Raw genomic sequence first — 18,495 nt, forward strand, 5'->3', positions numbered from 1 at the left:
CATCGTGCACTTTACAAGATAGTGCACTCACATGGTGGAAGAATTATGTGAAGGCGGTAGGAGGAGATGTAGCTTATGATACTCCATGGGAAGAATTCAAAGCAATGATAATCACCGAGTATTGTCCAAGGAATGAGGTTATTAAGTTAGAAGATGAGTTACGAAGTTTGAAGGTGGTTGGTACTGAAATCACCAACTACAACCAGCGATTCATGGAATTAGTTTTGCTATGTCCTGAATTGGTTCCAACCGAAGAACGGAAGATTGAAATGTACAAAGCTGGTTTGCCCAAAAAGGTCAAGGCAAATGTTACAGCATCGAAACCTAAGACAATTCATGAAGCTATAACCATGGCAAACGAGCTAATGGATCAGGTCATCATGGATAAGAAAGTATCCAATACTGATGTGAAGGTATCAGGTAACAAAAGAAAGTGGAATGGAAATTATGATCGAGGTAACCAACAACAATCTTTTAAGAAACAAGAAAACACGCAAGGTGCGGGTAGTGGTTTAAGCTTTGGTTATAAAGGACAAAATCCTTTATGTAACCGATGCCACAAACATCACTCTGGCTACTGTAATGTGGTATGCAACAAATGTAATCGAAAGGGTCATCTTGCTGAAGATTGTAAGGCTCTCGTTACAAATGCAAATGGTAACAAGACTCCTGCCACCAACGCAAATAGAACTGCTTTGGCTAACATTACTTGTTTTGGGTGTGGAAAACAAGGTCACTATAAGAGCCAGTGCCCGAATCAGAATGGCGGACCTGCACGTGGAAGAGCGTTTGTTATTAATGCTAGAGAGGCACGAGAAGACCCGGAGCTTGTTACGGGTACGTTTACCATTAATAACTTATCAGCATCTATTTTATTTGATACTGGCGCCGATAGAAGTTACGTGTGTATAAATTTTTACACTAAATTGAATTGTTCATCATTACCTCTAGATGCTAAGTACTTGATTGAGTTAGCTAATGGTAAACTAATTGAAGCCGATAAAATTTGTCGTGATTGTGAAATAAATCTAGCCGGAGAAACGTTTAAAATCGACTTAATACCCGTAGAATTAGGAGGTTTTGATGTAATAGTCGGCATGGACTGGATGTCCAAAATAGGAGCGGAAGTTGTTTGTGCCAAGAAGGCAATTCGTATTCCTGGTAAGGATAAAATACCGGTGATGATTTATGGAGAGAAGGGTAATTCAAAGCTAAAACTCATTAGCTGTTTGAAAGCCAAGAAGTGTTTAGAAAAGGGATGTTACGCTATTTTAGCACATGTTAATAAAGTCGAAAAGAAAGAAAAGTGCATCAACGACGTGCCTGTGGCAAGAGATTTTCCTGAAGTTTTTCCGGAAGAATTGCCGGGATTACCTCCATTTAGATCGGTAGAATTTCAAATAGATTTAGTACCAGGAGCTGCACCAGTTGCCCGTGCTCCATATAGACTTGCACCGTCCGAGTTAAAAGAACTTCAGAGTCAGTTAAAAGAATTACTGGATTGTGGATTCATACGACCAAGTACTTCACCGTGGGGAGCTCCGATTCTATTTGTTAAAAAGAAAGATGGATCTTTTAGGATGTGTATAGACTATCGTGAATTAAATAAGTTAACTATCAAGAATCGGTATCCACTACCGAGAATTGATGACTTATTTGATCAATTGCAAGGATCATGTGTTTATTCGAAAATCGACTTAAGATCGGGCTATCATCAACTACGCGTCAAAGAAGAGGATATTCCGAAAACTGCTTTTCGGACACGTTATGGTCATTACGAATTTTTGGTTATGCCGTTTGGATTGACGAATGCGCCAGCTGTATTCATGGACCTCATGAATCGAGTTTGTAGTCCGTATTTAGATAAGTTTGTTATCGTTTTCATTGATGATATTCTTATCTATTCCAAGAGTGAGCAAGAGCATGAAGAGCATGTAAGGTTGATATTAGAGTTGTTAAGAAAAGAACAACTTTATGCTAAATTTTCTAAGTGTGCTTTCTGGTTGAAAGAAGTGCAATTTCTTGGTCACGTTGTTAATAGCGAAGGAATTCAGGTTGATCCAGCAAAAACTGAAGCTATTGAAAAATGGGAGACTCCTAAGACACCAACACAGATACGCCAATTTTTGGGTTTAGCCGGTTATTATAGAAGGTTTATTCAAGATTTTTCCCGAATAGCTAAGCCGTTGACAGCATTAACGCAAAAAGGGAAGAAATACGAATGGACCTCGGAGCAGGAGAACGCATTTCAAATACTGAAGAAGAAGTTAACTACGGCGCCTATTTTATCGTTACCAGAAGGGAACGATGATTTTGAAATATATTGTGACGCTTCGCGACAAGGTTTTGGTTGTGTTCTTATGCAACGGAAGAAAGTTATTGCATTTGCATCCCGACAATTGAAGATTCACGAGCGAAATTATACGACGCATGATCTAGAATTGGGAGCAGTCGTGTTTGCATTGAAGATGTGGAGACACTACTTGTATGGGGTTAAATTAACTGTGTTTACTGATCATAAAAGTCTTCAACATATTTTTGATCAGAAACAATTGAACATGAGGCAACGTAGGTGGGTCGAGTTAATAAACGACTATGATTGTGAAATTCGTTATCATCCCGGGAAGGCAAACGTGGTGGCTGATGCTTTAAGCAGAAAAGAACGAGAACCAATTCGAGTTCGAGCAATGAACATAAAAATTCGTATGAATCTCAACTCACAAATCAAAGAAGTTCAACGAGAAGCACTCAATGAAGAAAACATAAAGAATGAAATAATGAAAAAGTACGAGAAACAACTTGTTGTACGGGAAGATGGAATTCGGTATTTTGCAAATCGTATTTGGGTACCGAAGTTGGGTGGATTAAGGAAGTTGATATTGAACGAGGCACATAAGACAAGATACTCGATACATCCTGGAGTTGGAAAGATGCATCAAGATCTTAAGACACGTTATTGGTGGCCTAATTTAAAAACAGACGTTGCAACATATGTTGGGGAGTGTTTAACTTGTTCCAAGGTTAAAGCAGAACACCAAAAGCCGTCAGGGTTACTTCAACAACCAGAAATCCCAGAATGGAAATGGGATGGTATTACCATGGATTTCATCACGAAGTTACCAAAGACTGCCTGGGGATACGACACCATTTGGGTGATTGTTGATCGTCTCACCAAGTCTGCACATTTCTTGCCTATAAAGGAAACAGATAGAATGGAGAAACTATTACGATTGTATATAAAGGAAGTTGTTTCAAGGCATGGAATACCTATTTCCATTATATCCGATCGTGATAGTAGATTTACCTCAAAGTTTTGGCAATCACTACAGGAGGCACTAGGAACTCGTTTGGATATGAGTACCGCATATCATCCGCAGACCGACGGGCAGAGTGAAAGAACAATTCAGACTCTTGAAGACATGCTCAGGGCATGTGTGATCGATTTTGGAAACGGATGGGATAAATATCTACCGTTAGCAGAATTCTCGTATAATAATAGTTATCATGCGAGCATTGGAGCTGCGCCATTCGAAGCATTGTATGGAAGGAAGTGTAGATCTCCTATCTGTTGGAATGAAGTAGGAGATCGACAATTAACTGGTCCCGAGATCATACACGAAACGACCGAGAAGATAGTACAAATCAAGGAGAGATTGAAAACAGCCCGTAGTCGCCAAAAGAGCTACGCTGATGTCCGAAGGAAACCATTAGAGTTTCAGATCGGGGACATGGTTATGCTAAAGGTGTCACCTTGGAAAGGTGTAATACGCTTCGGAAAAAGGGGTAAACTGAACCCAAGGTACGTAGGCCCGTTCAAGATCATCGAACGCATTGGACCGGTAGCTTATCGACTCGAGTTACCGCAACAACTCGCCGGAGTACATAATACCTTTCACGTCTCGAACCTTAAGAAGTGTCTTGCAAAGGAAGACCTCACCATTCCTCTTGAAGAAATCCATGTCGACGAGAAACTACAATTCGTCGAAGAACCAATCGAAATCATGGACCGTGAAGTTAAACAACTCAAACAGAGCAATATACCGATTGTTAAGGTTCGTTGGAATGCTAGAAGAGGTCCTGAGTTTACTTGGGAACGAGAGGATCAGATGAAACGAAAGTATCCGCACTTGTTTCTCGATAACGCAAAATAGGTACAATTTTAAAATTTCGGGACGAAATTTATTTAACGGGGAGGTAATGTAACGACCCGCACTTTTTCGATCATTCTATACTTATAAGATTAATATTTACATAAATTAAACCTTGCCAACATGATAAGCAATCCAAATTGTCGAGACTTATATTTCCGAAAAGAGTTTTACACAACGTTTGACCGTCTAGTTTGACCGATGATATCACGAACTATACAATATATGATAATTATACGTTTGTGTATATATATGTATATATACATATTTAACATGATTAAAGAATGTTTTAATACCTCATTTTATATTAATAACAACAAGTTATATGTGTATTTTGAAACTACTAACTTAAGTTTTCAAAACGATAACTATACGTAACGTTATTTGACATAAATACTTAAGACATATAATGTTTATACATATATTGTATAAGTAATGTATTTAATCACTTTTAAGAACTTAAATACATAAAATCATATAAGTGTATTCACAAAAGATAGCTATATTTGAATCCTCATTCCATTTTTCACAAAATTTCTATACGTATACCTAGAGTATTTGTACTCGTATCATACCAAGCTTCTATACGTATTTACTATTGGTATATACACATCAAATCACCACCTAACCAGCCCTTATTCATGCCTTATGTATAAGGTAATTACTTTTGAATCATTGCAAGACTAATTACAAAAATACAAACTAAAATTTTGTCATGTTATCCTTAAAGATCACATTTTTAGGAGTATATATGTATCATCATTTTTGATTCATTTTTACTTCAATCTTTTAACTAAAAACACACACTCTTTCTTACTCTCTAAACTCCATAACAATCCAGCAAAGTTCCATAAAGATCTAGCTTCAAAAACCATACTAAAACACCATAAGAAAACCATACAAAAACACTTCAAGAAAACCCTCCAAGAACACCAACTTACTTCCAATCTTTCATCCACTTCTATCACCCTTTTGATTCTAGCTTCTTACTCCTCTTTTACAGCAAACTTATCCAAGGAACTTGAGGTAGAATCTATGTTCATAACCTTATTCGATTCATATATATATAGCTATCTTATTTTGTGGTACAAAAGTTTAACAACAAGAACATAGTTTGAATGTTTTCAAACTTGTTTGCAAACTAAATAGATCCTTCTAACTTAACTTTTAAAATACTTCAAGACATGTAACATAACTTATTTATATGTTAATTTAACAAGGTAAAACTTGGTTTTTCAAAGTATAAGTATTTTTGGAAAAATGGTCATTAAATGATTTTGTTGTAACAAAATGTTTAACTTCATATGTTTCACTAAACTTTCACTTATGCCGTATGATTTTGAATACAAACCAAGGTATTTACAGTTCATAGTCTTAAAGAAGAACTCGATCCAAGAAGATGGCAATTTGAATCAACGAAAACGGACTTGTAACGAAGAAACTATGACCGAAACAAAATTGGCTATCCTAGACATTTTCAACTTCGGGATTCATTGGAAAAATTTACATAAAATCACATACTTCTAAGATAACATGATATTTTATACATATGTACTCATAATTCAATTTCATATGGTTCAGGATCACCCGTAAGCAACACGAGAAGATTAATCATAAGATCCCATGATTGTACGCAACACGTCATTTGACAACACCGGTACCATGGGTCAAGATTAATCTCGACCAATACATATACGATGGGGTTTTATTTATTTCGTTGGGGGTTTTATTTATTTCATTGCGGGTATATTAAACATCTAAAAATGAACCATTAAAATTGAATTACTAACATCGGACTGCTAACTACGGACTAAGGAATTATTCAAAGTATTAAAAGTATAACAAGTATATATTTATAACGTTTGTTTAAAAATGAAAACATATTGATATATTATATATGGATAGGTTTGTGATATCAACCGGAAGACCGAGTCAAATTATTTATATCATCAAGACAAGAGTGAGTATATAGTCCCACTTTTAAACTCTAAATATTTCGGGATGAGAATACATGTATTTTTATGTTTTACGATATGGACACAAGTAACTGAAAAATATATTCTACGTTGAGTTGTACCACTGGCATACTTCCCTGTAGCTTGGTAACTAATATTTACAGCGGTATTGTAAACGCGAATCCTGTTGATAGATCTATCGGGCCTGACAACCCCAACCGGACTGGACGACCAGTATTCAACGGTTGCACAGTACTTCGTTTTGTGACTACACTTGGTACGGTGTAGTAAGATTTCATATTAAAGGGAATATGCGACGTGAAAATGTTAAGTATGGTTACCAAGTGCTCAACCACTTAGAATACTTTTATTAAACTGTTTATATACGAAATCTTGTGGTCTATATATATATTGCTGCCGGCATTAAACCTATATCTCACCAACTTTATGTTGACGTTTTAAGCATGTTCATTCTCAGGTGATAATTAGAAGCTTCCGCTGCAACATGTTGAATTTAAACAAGATCTTGAGTATGCATATTTGTGTCAAAAATAAAACTGCATATCGGAGGATTTGTAATGTAAAATATGCTAGAAATCGTATTGTTATCATCACATGTAAAGTTTGTAAGTCTAAGATTATCGCTAAACGATAATCATCTTTATATTGTCTAAAGCTTGTATTATCATAAGAGTTATGGTTTGTAATGTAAAATAAATGCAGTTGTTCTTTTAAAAATGTCGCATATAGAGGTCAATACCTCGCAATGAAATCATACGTTATCTAACACGTTCTTATGGTTAAGGACGGGTTATGACATTTTGACCTCTATATGAGACGTTTTTCAAAGACTGCATTCATTTTTAAAACAAACCATAACCTTTATTTCATCAATAAAGGTTTAAAAAGCTTTACGTAGATTATCAAATAATGATAATCTAAAATATCCTGTTTACACACGACCATTACATAATGGTTTACAATACAAATATGTTACAACAAAATAAGTTTCTTGAATGCAGTTTTTACACAATATCATACAAGCATGGACTCCAAATCTCATCCTTATTTAAGTATGCGACAGCGGAAGCTCTTAATAATCACCTGAGAATAAACATGCTTAAAACGTCAACAAAAATGTTGGTGAGTTATAGGTTTAACCTATATATATCAAATCATAATAATAGACCACAAGATTTCATATTTCAATACACATCCCATACAAAGAGATAAAAATCATTCATATGGTGAACACCTGGTAACCGACAATAACAAGATGCATATATAAGAATATCCCCATCATTCCGGGACACCCTTCGGATATGATATAAATTTCGAAGTACTAAAGCATCCGGTACTTTGGATGGGGTTTGTTAGGCCCAATAGATCTATCTTTAGGATTCGCGTCAATTAGGGTGTCTGTTCCCTAATTCTTAGATTACCAGACTTAATAAAAAGGGGCATATTCGATTTCGATAATTCAACCATAGAATGTAGTTTCACGTACTTGTGTCTATTTTGTAAATTATTTATAAAACCTGCATGTATTCTCATCCCAAAAATATTAGATTTTAAAAGTGGGACTATAACTCACTTTCATAGATTTTTACTTCGTCGGGAAGTAAGACTTGGCCACTGTTGATTCACGAACCTATAACAATATATACATATATATTAAAGTATGTTCAAAATATATTTACAATACTTTTAATATATTTTGATGTTTTAAGTTTATTAAGTCAGCTGTCCTCGTTAGTAACTTATAACTAGTTGTCCACAGTTAGATGTACAGAAATAAATCGATAAATATTATCTTGAATCAATCCACGACCCAGTGTATACGTATCTCAGTATTGATCACAACTCAAACTATATATATTTTGGAATCAACCTCAACCCTGTATAGCTAACTCCAACATTCACATATAGAGTGTCTATGGTTGTTCCGAAATATATATAGATGTGTCGACATGATAGGTCGAAACATTGTATACGTGTCTATGGTATCTCAAGATTACATAATATACAATACAAGTTGATTAAGTTATGGTTGGAATAGATTTGTTACCAATTTTCACGTAGCTAAAATGAGAAAAATTATCCAATCTTGTTTTACCCATAACTTCTTCATTTTAAATCCGTTTTGAGTGAATCAAATTGCTATGGTTTCATATTGAACTCTATTTTATGAATCTAAACAGAAAAAGTATAGGTTTATAGTCGGAAAAATAAGTTACAAGTCGTTTTTGTAAAGGTAGTCATTTCAGTCGAAAGAACGACGTCTAGATGACCATTTTAGAAAACATACTTCCACTTTGAGTTTAACCATAATTTTTGGATATAGTTTCATGTTCATAATAAAAATCATTTTCTCAGAATAACAACTTTTAAATCAAAGTTTATCATAGTTTTTAATTAACTAACCCAAAACAGCCCGCGGTGTTACTACGACGGCGTAAATCCGGTTTTACGGTGTTTTTCGTGTTTCCAGGTTTTAAGTCATTAAGTTAGCATATCATATAGATATAGAACATGTGTTTAGTTGATTTTAAAAGTCAAGTTAGAAGGATTAACTTTTGTTTGCGAACAAGTTTAGAATTAACTAAACTATGTTCTAGTGATTACAAGTTTAAACCTTCTAATAAGATAGCTTTATATGTATGAATCGAATGACGTTATGAACATCATTACTACCTTAATTTCCTTGGATAAACCTACTGGAAAAGAGAAAAATGGATCTAGCTTCAATGGATCCTTGGATGGCTCGAAGTTCTTGAAGCAGAATCATGACACGAAAACAAGTTCAAGTAAGATCATCACTTGAAATAAGATTGTTATAGTTATAGAAATTGAACCAAAGTTTGAATATGATTATTACCTTGTATTAGAATGATAACCTACTGTAAGAAACAAAGATTTCTTGAGGTTGGATGATCACCTTACAAGATTGGAAGTGAGCTAGCAAACTTGAAAGTATTCTTGATTTTATGTAACTAGAACTTGTAAAATATATGAAGAACACTTAGAACTTGAAGTTAGAACTTGAGAGAGATCAATTAGATGAAGAAAATTGAAGAATGAAAGTGTTTGTAGGTGTTTTTGGTCGTTGGTGTATGGATTAGATATAAAGGATATGTAATTTTGTTTTCATGTAAATAAGTCATGAATGATTACTCATATTTTTGTAATTTTATGAGATATTTCATGCTAGTTGCCAAATGATGGTTCCCACATGTGTTAGGTGACTCAAATGGGCTGCTAAGAGCTGATCATTGGAGTGTATATACCAATAGTACATACATCTAAAAGCTGTGTATTGTACGAGTACGAATACGGATGCATACGAGTAGAATTGTTGATGAAACTGAACGAGGATGTAATTGTAAGCATTTTTGTTAAGTAGAAGTATTTTGATAAGTGTCTTGAAGTCTTTCAAAAGTGTATGAATACATATTAAAACACTACATGTATATACATTTTAACTGAGTCGTTAAGTCATCGTTAGCCGTTACATGTAAGTGTTGTTTTGAAACCTTTAGATTAACGATCTTGTTAAATGTTGTTAACCCAATGTTTATAATATAAAATGAGATTTTAAATTATTATATTATCATGATATTATGATGTACGAATATCTCTTAATATGATATATATACATTAAATGTCGTTACAACGATAATCGTTACATATATGTCTCGTTTAAAAATCATTAAGTTAGTAGTCTTGTTTTTACATATGTAGTTCATTGTTAATATACTTAATGATATGTTTACTTATCATAGTATCATGTTAACTATATATATATCCATATATACGTCATCATATAGTTTTTACAAGTTTTAACGTTCGTGAATCACCGGTCAACTTGGGTGGTCAATTGTCTATATGAAACATATTTCAATTAATCAAGTCTTAACAAGTTTGATTGCTTAACATGTTGGAAACATTTAATCATGTAAATATCAATCTCAATTAATATATATAAACATGGAAAAGTTCGGGTCACTACAGTACCTACCCGTTAAATAAATTTCGTCCCGAAATTTTAAGCTGTTGAAGGTGTTGACGAATCTTCTGGAAATAGATGCGGGTATTTCTTCTTCATCTGATCTTCACGCTCCCAGGTGAACTCGGGTCCTCTACGAGCATTCCATCGAACCTTAACAATTGGTATCTTGTTTTGCTTAAGTCTTTTAACCTCACGATCCATTATTTCGACGGGTTCTTCGATGAATTGAAGTTTTTCGTTGATTTGGATTTCATCTAACGGAATAGTGAGATCTTCTTTAGCAAAACATTTCTTTAAATTCGAGACGTGGAAAGTGTTATGTACAGCCGCGAGTTGTTGAGGTAACTCTAGTCGGTAAGCTACTGGTCCGATACGATCAATAATCTTGAATGGTCCAATATACCTTGGATTTAATTTCCCTCGTTTACCAAATCGAACAACGCCTTTCCAAGGTGCAACTTTAAGCATGACCATCTCTCCAATTTCAAATTCTATATCTTTTCTTTTAATGTCAGCGTAGCTCTTTTGTCGACTTTGGGCGGTTTTCAACCGTTGTTGAATTTGGATGATCTTCTCGGTAGTTTCTTGTATAATCTCCGGACCCGTAATCTGTCTATCCCCCACTTCACTCCAACAAATCGGAGACCTGCACTTTCTACCATAAAGTGCTTCAAACGGCGCCATCTCAATGCTTGAATGGTAGCTGTTGTTGTAGGAAAATTCTGCTAACGGTAGATGTCGATCCCAACTGTTTCCGAAATCAATAACACATGCTCGTAGCATGTCTTCAAGCGTTTGTATCGTCCTTTCACTCTGCCCATCAGTTTGTGGATGATAGGCAGTACTCATATCTAGACGAGTTCCTAATGCTTGCTGTAATGTCTGCCAGAATCTTGAAATAAATCTGCCATCCCTATCAGAGATAATAGAGATTGGTATTCCATGTCTGGAGACGACTTCCTTCAAATACAGTCGTGCTAACTTCTCCATCTTGTCATCTTCTCTTATTGGTAGGAAGTGTGCTGATTTGGTGAGACGATCAACTATTACCCAAATAGTATCAAAACCACTTGCAGTCCTTGGCAATTTAGTGATGAAATCCATGGTAATGTTTTCCCATTTCCATTCCGGGATTTCGGGTTGTTGAAGTAGACCTGATGGTTTCTGATGCTCAGCTTTGACCTTAGAACACGTCAAACATTCTCCTACGTATTTAGCAACATCGGCTTTCATACCCGGCCACCAAAAATGTTTCTTGAGATCCTTGTACATCTTCCCCGTTCCAGGATGTATTGAGTATCTGGTTTTATGAGCTTCTCTAAGTACCATTTCTCTCATATCTCCAAATTTTGGTACCCAAATCCTTTCAGCCCTATACCGGGTTCCGTCTTCCCGAATATTAAGATGCTTCTCCGATCCTTTGGGTATTTCATCCTTTAAATTTCCCTCTTTTAAAACTCCTTGTTGCGCCTCCTTTATTTGAGTAGTAATGTTATTATGAATCATTATATTCATAGATTTTACTCGAATGGGTTCTCTGTCCTTCCTGCTCAAGGCGTCGGCTACCACATTTGCCTTCCCCGGGTGGTAACGAATCTCAAAGTCGTAATCATTCAATAATTCAATCCACCTACGCTGCCTCATATTCAGTTGTTTCTGATTAAATATGTGTTGAAGACTTTTGTGGTCGGTATATATAATACTTTTGACCCCATATAAGTAGTGCCTCCAAGTCTTTAATGCAAAAACAACCGCGCCTAATTCCAAATCATGTGTCGTATAATTTTGTTCGTGAATCTTCAATTGTCTAGACGCATAAGCAATCACCTTCGTTCGTTGCATTAATACACAACCGAGACCTTGCTTTGATGCATCACAATAAATCACAAAATCATCATTCCCTTCAGGCAATGACAATATAGGTGCCGTAGTTAGCTTTTTCTTCAATAACTGAAACACTTTCTCTTGTTCATCATTCCATTCAAATTTCTTCCCTTTATGCGTTAATGCAGTCAAGGATTTTGCTATTCTGGAAAAGTCTTCGATGAACCTTCTGTAGTAACCAGCTAGTCCTAAAAACTGGCGTATGTGTTTCGGAGTTTTCGGGGTTTCCCACTTTTCAACAGTTTCTATCTTTGCCGGATCCACCTTAATACCTTCTTTGTTCACTATGTGACCGAGGAATTGAACTTCTTCCAACCAAAATGCACACTTTGAAAACTTAGCGTACAATTCTTCCTTCCTCAATACTTCTAACACCTTTCTCAAATGTTCACCATGTTCTTGGTCATTCTTTGAGTAAATAAGTATGTCATCAATGAAAACAATGACAAACTTGTCAAGGTATGGTCCACACACTCGGTTCATAAGGTCCATGAACACAGCTGGTGCATTAGTTAAACCAAACGACATGACCATAAACTCGTAATGACCGTAACGTGTTCTGAAAGCAGTCTTTGGAATATCATCTTCTTTCACCCGCATTTGATGATACCCGGAACGTAAGTCAATCTTTGAATAAACAGACGAGCCTTGTAGTTGATCAAATAAGTCGTCGATTCTCGGTAGTGGGTAGCGGTTCTTGATGGTAAGTTTGTTCAACTCTCGGTAGTCGATACACAACCTGAATGTACCATCTTTCTTCTTGACAAACAAAACAGGAGCTCCCCACGGTGATGTGCTTGGTCGAATGAAACCACGCTCTAAAAGTTCTTGTAATTGGCTTTGCAGTTCTTTCATCTCACTGGGTGCGAGTCTGTAAGGAGCACGAGCTATTGGTGTAGCTCCTGGTACAAGATCTATTTGAAATTCAACGGATCGATGTGGGGGTAATCCCGGTAATTCTTTCGGAAATACATCTGGAAATTCTTTTGCAATGGGAACATCATTGATGCTCTTTTCTTCAGTTTGTACTTTCTCGACGTGTGCTAGAACAGCATAGCAACCTTTTCTTATTAGTTTTTGTGCCTTCAAATTACTAATAAGATGTAGCTTCGTGTTGCCCTTTTCTCCGTACACCATTAAGGGTTTTCCTTTTTCTCGTATAATGCGAATTGCATTTTTGTAACAAACGATCTCCGCTTTCACTTCTTTCAACCAGTCCATACCGATTATCACATCAAAACTCCCTAACTCTACTGGTATCAAATCAATCTTAAATGTTTCGCTAACCAGTTTAATTTCTCGATTCCGACATATATTATCTGCTGAAATTAATTTACCATTTGCTAATTCGAGTAAAAATTTACTATCCAAAGGCGTCAATGGACAACTTAATTTAGCACAAAAATCTCTACTCATATAGCTTCTATCCGCACCCGAATCAAATAAAACGTAAGCAGATTTATTGTCAATAAGAAACGTACCCGTAACAAGCTCCGGGTCTTCCTGTGCCTCTACCGCATTAATATTGAAAACTCTTCCACGGCCTTGTCCATTCGTGTTCTCCTGGTTCGGGCAATTTCTAATAATGTGGCCTGGTTTTCCACATTTATAACAAACTACATTGGCATAACTTGCTCCGACACTACTTGCTCTGCCATTACTCGTTCCGACACCATTTGTTCCTTTCGTTCTATTAACCCCTGGTCCGTAGACCTCACACTTCGCCGCGCTATGACCATTTCTTTTACACTTGTTGCAAAATTTGGTGCAGAACCCCGAGTGATTCTTTTCACACCTTTGGCATAGCTGCTTCTGATTGTTGTTGTTGTTGCGGTTATTATTGTTGTTGGGATGATTGTTGTAGTTGCTGTTGTTGTTGTTGTTGTTGTTGTTGGGCCGTTTGTTGTAGTTGCGATTGATGTTGCGATTGTTGGGATAATTGTTGCGATTATTGTTGTAATTGCTGTTGTTGTTGTATTGGTGATTCTTATCACCGTTTTCCTCCCACTTTCTTTTGACTTGCTTCACATTGGCCTCTTCAGCAGTCTGTTCTTTAATTCTTTCTTCAATCTGGTTCACTAGTTTGTGAGCCATTCTACATGCCTGTTGTATGGAGGCGGGCTCGTGTGAACTTATATCTTCTTGAATTCTTTCCGGTAATCCTTTCACAAACGCGTCGATCTTCTCTTCCTCATCTTCGAATGCTCCCGGACACAATAGGCACAATTCTGTGAATCGTCTTTCGTACGTGGTAATATCAAATCCTTGGGTTCGTAACCCTCTAAGTTCTGTCTTGAGCTTATTGACCTCGGTTCTGGGACGGTACTTCTCGTTCATCAAGTGCTTGAATGCTGACCATGGTAGTGCGTACGCATCGTCTTGTCCCACTTGCTCTAGATAGGTATTCCACCATGTTAACGCAGAACCTGTGAAGGTATGCGTAGCGTACTTTACTTTGTCCTCTTCAGTACACTTACTTATGGCAAACACCGATTCGACCTTCTCGGTCCACCGTTTCAATCCAATCGGTCCTTCGGTTCCATCAAATTCCAAAGGTTTGCAGGCAGTGAATTCTTTGTAGGTGCATCCTACACGATTTCCTGTACTGCTAGATCCAAGGTTATTGTTGGTATGTAGCGCAGCCTGTACTGCGGCTTTGTTTGAAGCTAGAAAAGTACGGAATTCCTCTTCATTCATATTCACGGTGTGTCGAGTAGTCGGTGCCATTTCCTTCAAAATAGTTAAATGGAACAAGTTAATCATACAGAATATTAAGAGTAGTTAATAGTATTTCGTAGCATAATATGAACTCATTTATAAAAGCTTTTTCTTCATATTAGCGTTTTATAAGTTTAAATTCGGGTAGTACCTACCCGTTAAGTTCATACTTAGTAGCTAATATACAATTCAACTACTACAATTCTATATGAAAAACTGATTATAATAATATTTCGCGTTCAAACTTTTATACAATATTTTACAAACTTACAATACCGCTTATTTTACATAAAGCATGAAATATAGCACACAATAACTTTGATACAAGATAGTTGTGAAGATAATTCTAGCTAGTACACAAGTCGTTCAGCAAAGGCAATAAAGACACGTAATTCATACGTCCAGAAACAAGTCATGCATTCTGGTTTTACTAGGACTACTTCCCATCCTTGGTCTTGTGCAACATAACCGTTATGGCCGTTGATAAGACAGCGTGTTGTAACGTCGTCAAAGGGACGAGGGTTACGTAATGTCCAACAGTCCCGTAATAATCTAAAAACCTCATTTCTTACCCCAATTACCGACTCCGTCACTTGTGGAAACGTTTTGTTTAATAGTTGTAGCCCGATGTTCTTGTTCTCACTTTGGTGAGAAGCGAACATTACTAATCCGTAAGCATAACATGCTTCTTTATGTTGCATGTTAGCCGCTTTTTCTAAATCACGAAGTCCAATATTCGGATATATTGAGTCAAAATAATTTCTTAACCCGTTGCGTAAAATAGCATTTCGGTTCCCCGCAATATATGCGTCAAAGTAAACACATCGTAACTTATGGGTTTCCCAATGTGATATCCCCCATCTTTCAAACGAAAGTCTCTTATAAACCAAGACATTCTTGGAACGTTCTTCGAATGTCTTACAAACTGATCTCGCCTTAAATAGTTGTGTCGAGGAATTCTGGCCGACTCTAGACAAGATTTCATCAATCATGTCTCCGGGTAGGTCTCTTAAAATATTGGGTTGTCTATCCATTTTGTGTTTTTAAACTGTAAAATAGACAAGACTTAGATTCATAAAAAAAATACTTATTAATACAAGCAATTTTTACATATATCATAAAGCATAAGCACACTATATTACATATATTACACCACACGAATACAACTATCTTATTCCGACTCGCTCGTTTCTTCTTCTTCGGTTTTGGTTCGTTTTGCCAGGTTTCTAGGGATATATGATGTTCCCCTAATACGAGCCGTAATTTTCCACATTGGTTTAGAAAAACCTGGTGGTTTAGAGGTTCCCGGGTCATTGTTACAACTTAAGGACTTCGGGGGTTGACGATACATATAAAGTTCATCGGGGTTAGAATTAGATTTCTCTATTTTTATGCCCTTTCCCTTATTATTTTCTTTTGCCTTTTTAAATTCAGTTGGGGTAATTTCTATAACATCATCGGAATTCTCGTCGGAATCCGATTCATCGGAGAATTGGTAATCCTCCCAATATTTTGCTTCCTTGGCGGAAACACCATTGACCATAATTAACCTTGGTCGGTTGGTTGAGGATTTTTTTTACTTAACCATTTTATTATTTCCCCCACCGGTTCTATTTCTTCATCAGGTTCCGATTCTTCTTCCGGTTCCGACTCTTCTTCCGGTTCCTCTTCGGGAACTTGTGAATCAGTCCACGAATCATTCCAATTTACATTTGACTCTTCATTATTATTAGGTGAGTCAATGGGACTTGTTCTAGAGGTAGACATCTATCACATAATATCAAACGCGTTAAGAGATTAATATATCACATAATATTCACATGTTAAAAATATATAGTTTCCAACAAAATTTGTTAAGCAATCATTTTTCAAGTAAACACGGTCGAAGTCCAGACTCACTAATGCATCCTAACAAACTCGATAAGACACACTAATGCAAAATTCTGGTTCTCTAAGACCAACGCTCTGATACCAACTGAAATGTCCCGTTCTTATTGATTAAAAACGTTCCATATTAATTGATTTCGTTGCGAGGTTTTGACCTCTATATGAGACGTTTTTCAAAGACTGCATTCATTTTTAAAACAAACCATAACCTTTATTTCATCAATAAAGGTTTAAAAAGCTTTACGTAGATTATCAAATAATGATAATCTAAAATATCCTGTTTACACACGACCATTACATAATGGTTTACAATACAAATATGTTACAACAAAATAAGTTTCTTGAATGCAGTTTTTACACAATATCATACAAGCATGGACTCCAAATCTCGTCCTTATTTAAGTATGCGACAGCGGAAGCTCTTAATAATCACCTGAGAATAAACATGCTTAAAACGTCAACAAAAATGTTGGTGAGTTATAGGTTTAACCTATATATATCAAATCATAATAATAGACCACAAGATTTCATATTTCAATACACATCCCATACAAAGAGATAAAAATCATTCATATGGTGAACACCTGGTAACCGACAATAACAAGATGCATATATAAGAATATCCCCATCATTCCGGGACACCCTTCGGATATGATATAAATTTCGAAGTACTAAAGCATCCGGTACTTTGGATGGGGTTTGTTAGGCCCAATAGATCTATCTTTAGGATTCGCGTCAATTAGGGTGTCTGTTCCCTAATTCTTAGATTACCAGACTTAATAAAAAGGGACATATTCGATTTCGATAATTCAACCATAGAATGTAGTTTCACGTACTTGTGTCTATTTTGTAAATCATTTATAAAACCTGCATGTATTCTCATCCCAAAAATATTAGATTTTAAAAGTGGGACTATAACTCACTTTCACAGATTTTTACTTCGTCGGGAAGTAAGACTTGGCCACTGTTGATTCACGAACCTATAACAATATATACATATATATTAAAGTATGTTCAAAATATATTTACAACACTTTTAATATATTTTGATGTTTTAAGTTTATTAAGTCAGCTGTCCTCGTTAGTAACCTATAACTAGTTGTCCACAGTTAGATGTACAGAAATAAATCGATAAATATTATCTTGAATCAATCCACGACCCAGTGTATACGTATCTCAGTATTGATCACAACTCAAACTATATATATTTTGGAATCAACCTCAACCCTGTATAGCTAACTCCAACATTCACATATAGAGTGTCTATGGTTGTTCCGAAATATATATAGATGTGTCGACATGATAGGTCGAAACATTGTATACGTGTCTATGGTATCTCAAGATTACATAATATACAATACAAGTTGATTAAGTTATGGTTGGAATAGATTTGTTACCAATTTTCACGTAGCTAAAATGAGAAAAATTATCCAATCTTGTTTTACCCATAACTTCTTCATTTTAAATCCGTTTTGAGTGAATCAAATTGCTATGGTTTCATATTGAACTCTATTTTATGAATCTAAACAGAAAAAGTATAGGTTTATTGTCGGAAAAATAAGTTACAAGTCGTTTTTGTAAAGGTAGTCATTTCAGTCGAAAGAACGACGTCTAGATGACCATTTTAGAAAACATACTTCCACTTTGAGTTTAACCATAATTTTTGGATATAGTTTCATGTTCATAATAAAAATCATTTTCTCAGAATAACAACTTTTAAATCAAAGTTTATCATAATTTTTAATTAACTAACCCAAAACAGCCCGCGGTGTTAATACGACGGCGTAAATCCGGTTTTACGGTGTTTTTCGTGTTTCCAGGTTTTAAGTCATTAAGTTAGCATATCATATAGATATAGAACATGTGTTTAGTTGATTTTAAAAGTCAAGTTAGA

The sequence above is a fragment of the Rutidosis leptorrhynchoides genome, chromosome 1, assembly GCF_046630445.1.
Source record: "Rutidosis leptorrhynchoides isolate AG116_Rl617_1_P2 chromosome 1, CSIRO_AGI_Rlap_v1, whole genome shotgun sequence".
Taxonomy (NCBI): Eukaryota; Viridiplantae; Streptophyta; class Magnoliopsida; order Asterales; family Asteraceae; genus Rutidosis; species Rutidosis leptorrhynchoides.